The sequence below is a fragment of the Mastomys coucha genome, chromosome X (assembly GCF_008632895.1).
Source record: "Mastomys coucha isolate ucsf_1 chromosome X, UCSF_Mcou_1, whole genome shotgun sequence".
NCBI classification, from domain to species: domain Eukaryota; kingdom Metazoa; phylum Chordata; class Mammalia; order Rodentia; family Muridae; genus Mastomys; species Mastomys coucha.
In genome coordinates, this window is record NC_045030.1 from 69,415,755 (window position 1) to 69,416,059 (window position 305).

Here is a 305-nt window from a genome sequence, read left to right on the forward strand (position 1 = left end):
GTCATCTCATAAAGAACTCAGACTTCACTCAAAGTTGTCATGCTCATGCTCTCTTCCCATCTCCACTTCCCAGAGCTGGGACTATAATCTTCCACCAGCAACTTCCACCAACTACTATGCCTGATTTAACAAGAGTCCTATTATTTGGCCCAAACTCAAAATTTTCATTCCAAGTCTCCACCTCCTAATGCAGAGACTGTTGGACTGAGCCAACTACTGGCCATCTCACAGTGCCAGGTTTACTTTTGAATTTCTATTAGAACAGTCTCTCTGTAGGTCATGGTGGTGCATACCTGTAATACCAA